The following is a 12712-nucleotide window of genomic DNA, read 5'->3' on the forward strand; positions in this document are numbered from 1 at the left end:
TAGGTAAAATTTATAAAACCCTAAATTTCACAGTCTGTAAATGCTCGAGTAAGCTGTGGTTTAACAAGGCCAGACGCCTAATGATGGAAAAAACTCGTACAGTTGCAAGTTTCTGTGCAGTGGTAGGAGGGAGTGCCCTGAACTACATACTATAAATCGCGACCGGTGGGGCTGAATATTGGATTGGTGGTGCATCTGAAGATAACTTCTGTAAGTTTCTTTTGAATAACTCGAAAACTTCGACCTCTGGCGGAAACATATTCCTGTACAAAATTTAACTACATTAAATTTGCTACAAACTGGCGCTATTCATTTTTTTTCTGTAGGACTAATAGTTCGCGTGCAGCGAACGAGAGAAAATGAAAATCTCGCACGTGATTTTTTGAGGCCAGATATTGCATTGCGGATTTCATAAAACATCCTCTGTAAGGACAGCTGAATCTCGCTGTATGAAGAATGTATTAAAATAATTCCAGTAATGGTGCAAGTAACACATTAATAAACACAGTCTGATGTGCCACGAAAGTACACTTTCACCGAGCGAGGTGGCGCAGTAGTTAGCACACTGGAGTCGCATTTGGAAGGACGACGGTTCAAAACCGCTTTCAGCAGTCCTGATTTAGGTTTTCCGTGATTTCTCTAAATCGTTTCGGGCAAATGCCAGGACGGTTCCTTTGAAAGGTCACGGCCGATTTCCTTCCCCACCCTTCCCAAATCCAATCGTTTGCTGCGTCGCTAACGACCTCGCTATGGACGGACAGCTAAACACTAATTTCCTCCTCCTTTTAATTAACAGTTTCACCGCATATTTGAACACCCACCCTGCGCAACAATTCGCGACAGCACGCCTCATGCGGTCCTGGCGCACCTAAGAGCTTGCATATTGGCTGATCTCTGCTTGCAGCAGCATACGGAAGGGAGAACGAGATTCCAGGCAAAGCCGATGGCGGTCTGACGTCCGAAACCGAATAGACCACATCTTGTGGGAGCCAGCGCCAGTCGGAGGGGGGAAGCGTTTGACAACGTTGGTACTGCTAACACATTCGTCCTCCAGTTGGGGTGTCTCCACTGGATTCTTCGCTATCTAACAAAAGACCGTAAAGGATACATTCCATGGGAAGTAGTACACGGATGATGGGGAGGTTATTGATGTAGCAAAATGTTGGCTCCGACGTCAACCAGAAGAGTTGCAGCATGCGGGCATACAGGCCCTCCGAGTAAGGTCGCATAACTCCATAGCACAGAGTGTAGGGTTTTGAAGCCAAAAGAGTGGGGAATAACATGGTGTATGGGAATCGTGAATAAAGCCGACTTGCTTTCAGAAAAAAAGTGTTAGATTATTTATTGAACGCTCTTTGTACTATATCTATATTTTCTGTAATGACGTAGAAGAAGTAGACTGGTGAAATATGATGAATCACTTTGAAACACCGTGAATAATGAAAAAAAAAACAAAGTACTACTACGTCACAAAGTTCTCGTACTATTCGCAGGTAAAATCTTTCCAAGCACCATGCGTACAACGTGGTATCGTCTTTAAGGGGAGTTAGGAAGAAAAAAATTTTTTTTCACATTTTCGGATTTTTATCTCATTGTAAAACTTGCAATTTTGCGAATAAACTAATAAACTCACATGGGAAGCACCTTTTTAATCTTTTTTTAAAACGTAATCTACACCGGTTGAAAATGTTAAAATTTTTACGTGCGTTACTTCAAGATCTAATAAAATCGGTAACTTTATTAAATAGACAGCTGTGGATTGCTGTGTTCTAAAGGTCATGTCCACAAGAGGATGGGCACCAGTTTGAGGAAGTTGAAACAAAATTTGAGGGACAAGAAACTTTCTGTTGGTAAAACCATAAGACGCAGGCTGACAGACAAAATGATTGATGAACTGCAGGAGTATTATGAGATGGCAAATTAGAAATAATACTGACGATTTGTTGAAAATGAAGCAGGAAGTATGGACTACCTGCTTCCACAGACTGTGAACTGACGAAAAACCAGTACACCACCTTTGCACTCCTGGACCTGAGTCATGGTGCAATTACCGTAATGACCAGTTCCCAGTTCATACAGCCATAAACATTCCATCACAGCAGCAGTCATGGATATCATAAAACCCATTTACAGAGAACTGGCAAATCGTGAATTATTCAAGAAGTGTCTGTACAGTCAGACTCAAAATCCCAATGAGTCGTTCAATAATCTTATATGGACTCGCTTACCAAGTTGGAATGAAGACACTAAAGTGGGGTGTTAGTGATGCTGCTATTGCTTTTAATGGTAGCAACATTGGTAGAGTGAAAGTGCCACAGCATATGTGAGTTAATCCTGGAGCAAACTGCGTCAGAAAACTTGAAGCCATGGACAAGGTTCACATTGATAAAGCAGAGTATGCAGCACAGTTGACCACTAAGGAGTCCAGAAAGAAGAAAAGAAGAAAAAACTTGGTAAAAGATTTAGATGATGATATACAGTTATGTTGAAAGGTGCTTCTGAGTGAATAAAAATATTAAAAAAATTAAGCATATATTAAGTTAGTTACAGTCTTTTGAAACTTTAGAAGCTGTTCCTGAAAATTTATATTTTCTGTTGCATTTTCCCCTAAATCTCAGAAACCACTTCGATTAGAGTATTCAAATGTTCGGGGACTAATAACATACATATCCTGAGTCTACTGAATTAAAAGAAGAACATAATGTTACGTATATTTAAAATTATTTGGGATAACGTATAAAAAAGTACACAAAATTTTAACCGTCTAATTAAAAAATTGCTTTTCCGAAACCAGTGGCTGAAATGCAATTACTGTGGTTCAATAGACTCAGAACATACATTTTAAAGTCCTGTAAAAGTTTCATGTCAATGGCTACAGTGGCTCCCGAAATACAGGGAAGCCAAGCCACTAAATTTAACATTGTCGGGATAGGGCGTTCCAATTGCCCTTAAGCGAGCGGCGCGTGGGACACTCGCTTAGCGCCACCAGCGGCTGAGGACGCGGCTTCATCACTGAGTAGGCCGTGTAGCGCCGGCTCGCGGCCAGGGCTCGCCATGCGCCTAAGCACGATAAGAGAATCCACTCCAGTCGGGAAACTGGCCGAGCGGCGGACGTACGGGCCCATTCGCGCCCTCGTTTCCTAAATAATGGCCCCTGCTCTGGCGAGAAAGACAGAAACATTGTCGCTGGCGAAAGCCAGGAATTCCAATATAGAAGGCGGAGTAGCTTTCCGAGGGAGCGGCAGTGAAATGTATGGAGAGTTCCTGCGTGCAGGAAAATCGTAACAAAGAGTGGTGATAATGCAGTACTTGTCGAAGAAAATGTGACGATGTTATAGGAACATAACTACAATATTTGCTAACAGACACCTCAAGGTAAAGGCTTTTCTTTTACAAATAAAAGTGTTCATGAAATCTGACAGAATTATAATAAAGTCACCTCTGCTTGACCAAGAAAATGGGAAGCACCCATAAGGGAGGAACAAACAAAATGAAATTCCAGAGATTCAGAGGGCGTGTGATGTTACTCTAATGCTTATAAAACCACGTGAAATTTAGAGAAAGTCTGCCAGGTCTAAAACTAGCAAAAACACGTTTGTAGCACAGTATTGTAGGGTAGTCACTCATGAAATGTCGAGAAGCCGCAGAACAAGAGAATCAAAGCGTTTAAGGTGTGTTGCTGTAGAAATATGTTCAATAGAAGATGAATTGATAATTGGGTTCAAATGGCTCTGAGCACTATGGGACTCAACTGCTGAGGTCATTAGTCCCCTAGAACTTAGAACTACTTAAACCTAACTAACCTAAGGACATCACAAACATCCATGCCCGAGGCAGGATTCGAACCTGCGACCGTAGCGGTCTTGCGGTTCCAGACTGCAGCGCCTTTAACCGCACGGCCACTTCGGCCGGCGAATTGATAATTAATGAAGAGGTTCTGTACGCAATCAGTGAAGAAATGATCATATGGGAAACACTCACCAAAGCATGGGACAGGGTAATTGGACATGTGTTAAGACATTTGGGAAAACCTTCCATGGTAGTAGAAGAAACTGTAAAGGGCGCAAACTGTAGGGGAAGAGAGAAACAGAAATACGCAGTTTGACTAAGAAGGGAAGCACCCAGAGATAGCAAAGGACATAAAATACACTACTGGACATTAAAATTGCTACACCAACAAGAAATGCAGATGATAAACGGGTATTCATTGGACAAAAATATTATACTATAACTGATGGTTCAAATGACTCTGAGCAATATGCGACTTAACTTCTGAGGTCATCAGTCGCCTAGAACTTAGAACTAATTAAACCTAACTAACCTAAGGACATCACACACATCAATGCCCGAGGCAGGATTGGAACCTGCGACCGTAGCTGTCACTCGGCTCCAGACTGTAGCGCCTAGAACCGCACTGCCACTCCGGCCGGCCATACTAGAACTGACATGTGATTACATTTTCACGCAATTTGGGTGCACAGATCCTGAGAAATCAGTACCCAGAACATCCACCTCTCGCCGTAATAACGGCCTTGATACGTCTGGGCCTTGAGTCAAACAGAGCCTGGATGGTGTGTACAGTTACATCTGCACATGTAGCTTCAACACGATATCACAGTTCATCAAGAGTAGTGACTCGCTTATTGCGACGAGTCAGTGGCGCGGCAACCATTGACATACGTTTTCAATTGGTGAGAGATCTGGAGAATGTGCTGGCCAGGGCAGCAGTCGAACATTTTCTGTATCCAGAAACGCCCGTACAGCTCCTGCAATATGCGGTCGTGCATTATCCGGCTGAAGTGAAGGGTTTCACAGGGAAGGGAAGAGCCACGGGTCGTAACACATCTGAAATGTAACGCTACTGTTCAAAGTGCCGTCAATGTGAACAAGAGGTGACCGAGACGTGTAACCAATGGCACCCCATACCATCAAGCCGGGTGATACGCCAGTATGGCGATGACGACGCTTCCAATGTGCGTTCACCGTGATGTCGCCAAACACGGATGCGACAATCATGATGCTGTAAACAGAACGTGGATTCACCCGAAAAAGTGACGTTTTGCCATTGCTGCACCCAGGTTCGTCGTTGAGTACACCATCGCAGCCGCTCCCGCCTGTGACGCAGCGTCAAGGGTAACCGCAGCCATGGTCTCTGAGCTGATAGTCCATGCTGCTGCAAACGTCGTCTAACTCTTCGTGCAGATGGTAGTTTTCTTGCAGACGTCCCCATCTGTTGACTCGGGGGTCGAGACGTGGTTGCACGATCCGTTACAGCCATGCGGATAAGATGCCTGTCATCTCGACTGCTAGTGATACGAGGCCGTTGGGATCCAGCAAGGCGTTTCGTATTACCTTCCTGAACCCACCGGTTCCATATTCTGCTAACTGTCATTGGATCTCGACCAACGCCAGCAGCAATGTCGCGATACGATACACCGCAATCGCGGTAGGCTACAATCCGACCTTTATCAAAGTCGGAAGCGTGTTGGTACGCATTTCTCCTCCTTACACGAAGCATCACAACAACGTTTCACCAGGCAACGTCGGTCAACTGCTGTTTGTGTATGAAAAATCGGTTGGAAACTTTCCTCATGTCAGCACGTTGTAGGTGTCGCCACCGGCGCCAACCTTGTGTGACTGCTCTGAAAAGCTAATCATTTGCATATCTCAACATCTTCTTTCTGTCGGTTAAATTTTGCGTCTGTAGCACGTCGTCTTCGTGGTGTAGCAATTTTAATGGCCAGTAGTGTATAACGCCATGGGTTGAGAAGGTATGAGGTATTTCAGTGATTACAGCATGGAGTCACATTTACAAAGAACATGGCAGTACAAGCCCACTTGTCAGTATGCACCCATTCCATCCTTGATGCACTAGGGAAGGGTGCCAGGAAGAGGTTGTATACCATCCATCAACTATCGTAACTGACCTTTGATATCCTCGATACTGGCAATGGCAGGGATTTGTCATCTGAACCGCTCCGAACGTGTTCTACTGGAAAGATTTATGGATCATGCTGGCCATTGGAGTAATCTGTGGGTGACTGTTGCCCTGTTCAAAACTATACCACTAACGCTTGTCTTGAGATACAACTCATGAGGATGTAGGATGTACATGACGCACCGTTGCGCCGTGAGATTTCCCCAAGTTACTACCAGCCACGACTTCTCTGTCCCCCCCCCCCCCCAAAAAAAAATAAGACTTTAGAACACTTAGAGCACGCCCCAGGTCGCTACCAAATCAGACGACGATGATCCCCTGGTGTACCGGGAAACAACGACTCATCGCTGAACTTATTCGAACATCATTCGTCAGCTGTTCATGCTTTCTTGTCATGGCACCACTCCAAACACAATAATGGACTTCCCGCTAGTTGCTGAGGTTAACTTCAGGAGTCAAAACTGATGCTCTCATAGCTGACATAAGTAATTACATTCGTTATTCCCTGTCTTTCTTTCTTCTCTCTTTCTGTGAAAAAGTAGCTATTTAGGCTTTCTTTCTAAACAAGAAACGTTCGTTTTTTACAGTACTGAATCATTTAATACTCCTCGAAAAAGGCAGGAAGACAGTTTACTAATACTACAAATGTAGATGATCCAAACGCTTCATCAGTTATTTCTGAATGGTTAAACGACGTGGATCTGTTATTGCTTCAAAAGATGAAATTGATCCTGCATAAAGAGCTAGGTCAGACAACTCAGAATCGGAAGAAAGTAATGATAAATCTTGGGACGTAAATGAGGCAGGCTCACTTAGAACAGCCTGACCTGCTATACAAAGCAGCCTCCAGATTCAAATACTGTGCCAAGTACACCACAACCTGCAAATATAAACAATATGCCTGCAAACCTTTTAATCGGACGTGATGGAACTCAGTGGAGCAAAACACCACTTCCGTCTGGTAGAACGCTTACTTATAATATAATGAAATATTCTCTAGGTCCTATTAACGAAATACATACACAAACTCCTAAAGTTACTTCATAAAAAATAATACTGCGGATGAAATAGTTCATTGTACAAATCTGGAAGGACGAAGCTCAGCAGCTATAAAAGGTCAAATATTGCGTAATGCCACAAACGAGGAGATCAATGAATTTTTTGGAATTCTCCTATTAGCTTGCAGTTACAGGAGCTCAGATGTTCCTACAAGAGAATTTTTTCATGGCTCTACTGGTAACCCTGTTTATATGACAACTTCTTTCCACAAACAGATCTGAAGAAGATAGGAGAGCCATTGAGCTTCGACAATAGACGTGCCCGACGAGCTAGGAGCCAAGATGATAATACGGTAGTTTTCTTCAGTGTGTGGCAACCATTCATAAACAACTGCAGACAAAGATTTCATTCTGGGTAGTGCTCCAGAACAGCACGTGTTGTCTTTCAGACGGCGTTGCTGATTTCTACAATTCATTCCAAACAGTCCAGGAAAACACTGAATAAAGATACCCAACCCTCGCGATTCTTTGACATCATACGCTGTGGATGGTCTAGCGTACTAAAAAGAAAAGAAAAAAACAGATCCCTCGTTAAGCTAATGCTACAGTTCATGCGGTAAAGACGCTGCCATAAGACGCTTAGAGGAAGCTCTACCAATATTGCGAAAGGCAACTACTTTACCAACACTTCGCGATTTATTGAACAAAATTATAGTGATCCGTACTCCCCTCTGTAAACCACAAATTTCACCTGAAAAGAAACTATGTAAGACATGAGCGGTTCTCCATTGCACATTTGGATTCAGAGATGATTTGACTGTAGTGAGTTATGTACCAAAGAAGAATAAGTATGGTGTTGCTAAGTTCCATCATCACGACGTCGCAGTTGGAGAGACTCACAAGAATAAGAAGAAACCAGAAATGATTTTATATTATATCTAAACAAACTTACGTGTGGATTCTCTTGACCAAAAGTACGTACCTACAGTTGCAAACGACAGACAAGGTAATGAGCGTTTGATTTTTGGGCTAATGTACTGTATGTTGCAGCTATCAATGCTTTCTGTTTATTCACAAATCAACATCCAGAGTATCACAATGAAAAATCACACAAAAGGAGCGTTTTCTTGAAGGAATTGTCCCTAAAACTTATTCCTCCGCATATTGAGCACAAGGCGAAAACTTCAAATTTATAAGGAAATGTCCTACAACAATTGGCAAGATGTTTCTTCAAAAGGAGCCAAGAAGCGGATATCATACAACAAGGAAAAGTGCCCGGAAGAGATGCTTTTTGTGTCCACATGAATTAAAAAGAAAGACTGCTCAGTGTTATTCTAATAATGTTTGTGATGAAAATAGCGTGCTTATTTGTGCATATTGTTTCCTGTAATCTGTAGACCTTTGTGACAGGTAGTCTAATCTTCGAGCGAAGTGCTGTGCAGCTTAATTTTTGTTGTTACTTAGTAATGTGTAGCTTAGCCATTTTCTTTATTTCTATCTTGTGGTTGGAGTCTTCACGATTATTGATTTGCACTTTACCTCAGAAATGAGCAATTCCTTGTTTATAGAAATATTATTATATGTTATTATACACCAAAATAATAAAATTGGTGAAGATTAAATTGAAACTTGTTCATCGACATTTCTTTAATGTGTTATTAATTTAAACTAACTACAGATATGATAAGACGGCATTCACTGGATCAAAACGGTAGGTTAAAAAAAAAAAAGAAAGAAAACGTAACAAGGCTGAATAATGACGATAAGCCCATTTATAGAAATATCAATGATGGTTTCTGAGGCCCCCATCACGTATTAAGGTCATTCCAAACTCTCAAGCATCCAAGGGTTAGATTGTATGACTCTAACTTCAGTCAATTTGAATCACATGTCAGGGATAATCCTTCAAGACAGCTGCTCTGAGCTCGAAAAATTTGCACCATGTGTCGTTGCTATATATGGCGAAACCATTCTCATAACCAATTCATAGCGGAATAATGCCTTAAGCGACTAGGCAGTTGACTGTCTTAATTGTGGGCTGTTACAGGATACAAATCCGGGAACTCCATTTACGGCCGACTGCTGTCAAGTGGGGAAGTTCTGCAGTGCAGATCACAATCTATGAAACTTGAAATTCCAACTACCCTGACACATAATCATCTTCTTCCATAATTTGAGTGTGCATGATGCTCCCTTTGTAGTTAAGTACTTGGGTGATATCGTTTTGGAAGATGATATGTTAGTGTTACATCTAACTATGTAATGAACAACATTTAATTTTTAAAGCAAAGTCACACCAAGAATAATGCTCCATTTCCTGGATTCATTATGTCTCGTGCACGCATCTCTTCACAGATTTGCTGAGACAATGTGTCAGGAGGATATGTATTTCACCAGAGCTGCATATCTTGATAACGCAAAGTTTCAACTTGTGACTAAGAAGGGAGTCTTCTCTTACAAATACTTAGATCTGAAGGAGAGACTCCAGTTGGAGTTCAAGGAGAATATCATGACACTGGATGAGTTCCAACGTGTGGCTGGAGATTCATTTGAAGAGCGCGCCATGAAGGCAGACCCTACATATCCCACTGATCTGCATCATGCACACAGCAAGTTACTTATATGTCCCGAACGCCTATTTTGGCGCACTGGTTTCATCCCTAAGCGATGGTGGGGCATGAACTGAGATACATTTTGCACTGCAGAATCATCCAGATGGCATCCTTCGTCCTGGTTGAAGAAGTATATAGATGTAAGTAGTAAAAGAGGTCTGTAATGATGTATGATTTTGAATTCTGTTTCCTCAAAACCATGGAAAATGTAATAAATCATCTTGAAATTCATTTTAGGGCATTACGTCGCCAGGCAAATTTTTAAATGAGTCAATACCTTCTAACAGCTACTGGTCGATGTGGAGATGACTAGTATTTTGGTGCAGTTCATGAAGCCTTTGAATGGCGGTATGTGTGTCCTGGACATCTGCCAGCTCCACATACACTGATTACACAAGGAATTTGCAAAACCACACTCTGCTGATCCCAAGTTCTTTTGTATGAACGGAAACAGTTTCATCTACTGGATGAAAGGGTGAGAGTTATATCAAGTAATTAGATACCATCAGATGGATCTGACACTTCTGGATATGCGGCCAATAATTCTTATGGAATAAAACCTCAAAACAAGAGGTCTGTCAGTCTGACAAGAGACAAGTGGTTAGTAGGTTGTGGAATTTGTATGGCTCCAATCGAAAATGTATGCCTAGAGTACAGATACAAGTGCTACACAAAGTTGGGCCAAGATTACAGGGAGGAAAATACAGGAAAACCCTACTCTTTTGCATTGGAGATCCTCTATCTCAACTTCCTCTTATGGTGTGCGAAGTAGTATTTCAGTCATAAGATAATAACATACCGCTACACAGCTGAAAGTCTGCCTTGTTGCTTATGACGACAAGTGGTTCAAAAAACTGTGAGGATGGGATCAGGACCCTTCCGTACTTACACTACTTATTCAAGTAACTGTGTGGATAGGTTTTTAATTGTAAATAGTTGATGTGTGTGACTGTGTTTGTGGAATAGTTGGACGAACTGTTTGTTATAGGTGTGTGTATATGTATGCATGCCTGATATGATTGTTGTAATTGTATATATAATTGTGCACTATGCACCCCCACATGTCCAAGAAAATTGAATTGCATAAGAAACTATTTATAAAGTAGCGATTAAATGCAGATAAGTATAAAAAAGAGTGAAAACATCGAAGCCTAAGAAGAAATAAATTAGAAATTTATGACAATATTGTAGTCTAGTATATATCTTCTTCTTTACTAGTGTAAATAAATACATAGAATCTCTGTACATTATAGTATATATATATATATATATATATATATATATATATATATATATATATTTGCCAATAAACACAGTTAAAGTTCAAATCTGTGATTGCTCTTTCTAAATCAGATGTCACAAGCAGTGGTTGCCTTGAAAGAAAAGTCAACTTTAGAATGACCTTTGACAATTACGTTAACAATCATGGTTATTGGTAATGATACATGACCCCTTACGCAGGTCACAGTGTGTTTTACTCTATTGCTACTTTTGTCTGAGTTAATCCCTACTATAACTAAAACATATTTGATTATTTGAGCTTGATTGAAATTTGCCATGACCTTGAATAATGTATGTTTCTGTCGGTATAATTTGCCGCTCTTTTATAAATAATGAATCAAATATTAGGGGTCCTATTTTAAAAAGTAACTTTAACCTCCACATCACCTTCAAAATCACATTCAAAGTAATCGCCATTAGTGGCAATGCATGACTCACTTTGCTACCTACAACTTTTATCTAGAACATTTTGCTGTAACTCGTCTCTATACTAATTTATTCCCCATACGTATTAAAATGGTAGAGCTTTGCAAATATTTTGTAAATAAACATATATAGAAAATCTTAACAAAATGTGGATAGAAAACTACAAGCTTTTTATCATTGTTATTATTTACAAAAAACCTGTTCCTTTCACTAGAGAGTACAAGAGTAGGCTCATGCAACTATACAGGGTGTACATAAAGTCCAGGAACACTTTCAATTATTTATTGCACAGGAACCAAACATTGTACATGTATCACACATATTTCATTTTGAAGAGAAACCCTGGAAGTTTATTTTCATGTATACCGCCACAGAGTAGTTTGATAATTTGCCGATAGTCACCTGTAGTCACAAACATGGTGAGTTCAGGTGCCAAGTGAAGTGTTTCATGAAATAGCTCCCCGATCACTAGATCTCACTCCATGTGACTTTCTTCTTATGGGCGCACATTAGAGCTCTGCTGTATGTACCACCTCTACCACATGATGTACCAGAGCTCTGGGAGAAAATACGAGAAGCGACTGCCACAGTCGACGATGCCATGCTGGGACGGGTATGGCAAGAATTCGATTCCTGTATTGACGTCTGCCCCGTCACTCAATGTTCTCATATCGAATGTTTGTAAAAAAAACTTTCAGTTTCTGTTCAAAATGCAATATGTGTGACATTTGTACAATCTTTAGTTCTTGTGCAAAAAAATAATTGAAAGTGTTCCTGAACTTTATGTACACCCTTTATTAGAGAGAAAAGGAAGATGGTAAGGAAGGGATGTCCTGCCATGTTTCTCCAGGTGAAAGGATGGTGGTTGAGGGTGATCTTCATTTTACAACCAATTTTAAGTCATGTTATTACCGAAGATGCATGGGTGGGGCTGTATGTTACATGCTGCCCTTGACTACTGAACCAGTGGCTCATACATGGGTGAGGTACTGGATTTAATCCTGACCTGATTGCCTCAGATATATGAGCAGGCCACAGAGGGGGTATTGATCCTGAATACATCTCATGCAACTGATTGAGGTGTAACATTATACCCCAGATGTCTTATCAGTGACTTTGAGATAAATAACCCGTTGTAACCCATTTGGAAGTTACTGGCTAACTATTTACCATGCAACAAAAAATGGTGTATCATGTGTAGATATCATGTGAAAATATGGTAACAAATCGTATGTAGGTGGGTTAGACTATTTTTACTGTATTGAAAATATTAGGGTTACAGACAGTACGAAAATAGGAACAAGCACATACACCGTTTAAGTGCGATTAAATCTTCAAATGTAGGTTGTTACCCATAAGGAATTAGTGTGGTTGCATGTTTCTGTACGCTTCAATGGTCTGAATACAATATGTAACAGCCCACAGATTTGACTCAAAGTAACTATGTAAAGTCCCCC

Source organism: Schistocerca serialis, chromosome 4 (assembly GCF_023864345.2).
Source record: "Schistocerca serialis cubense isolate TAMUIC-IGC-003099 chromosome 4, iqSchSeri2.2, whole genome shotgun sequence".
Classification (NCBI taxonomy): Eukaryota; Metazoa; Arthropoda; class Insecta; order Orthoptera; family Acrididae; genus Schistocerca; species Schistocerca serialis.